Here is a 215-nt window from a genome sequence, read left to right on the forward strand (position 1 = left end):
CCCCAGTCACAAATTGTTTTGTCTGAGAATTTCAATTTGTGTCTTACCTGAAGCATAAGAAAAATAATCTTTCAAATAAAAATTAACTAAAAATATATTTGTTTCAATGTCTAGATTTGATTTTGCAAACCAGGTTTTATGGAAAATAATTTTTAAAAAATTACACCTCACAGTTCTATTGTGAATTTTTCTCGATTTGTCGCATCTAAAATTTT

Source organism: Penaeus monodon, chromosome 25, assembly GCF_015228065.2.
Source record: "Penaeus monodon isolate SGIC_2016 chromosome 25, NSTDA_Pmon_1, whole genome shotgun sequence".
Taxonomy (NCBI): domain Eukaryota; kingdom Metazoa; phylum Arthropoda; class Malacostraca; order Decapoda; family Penaeidae; genus Penaeus; species Penaeus monodon.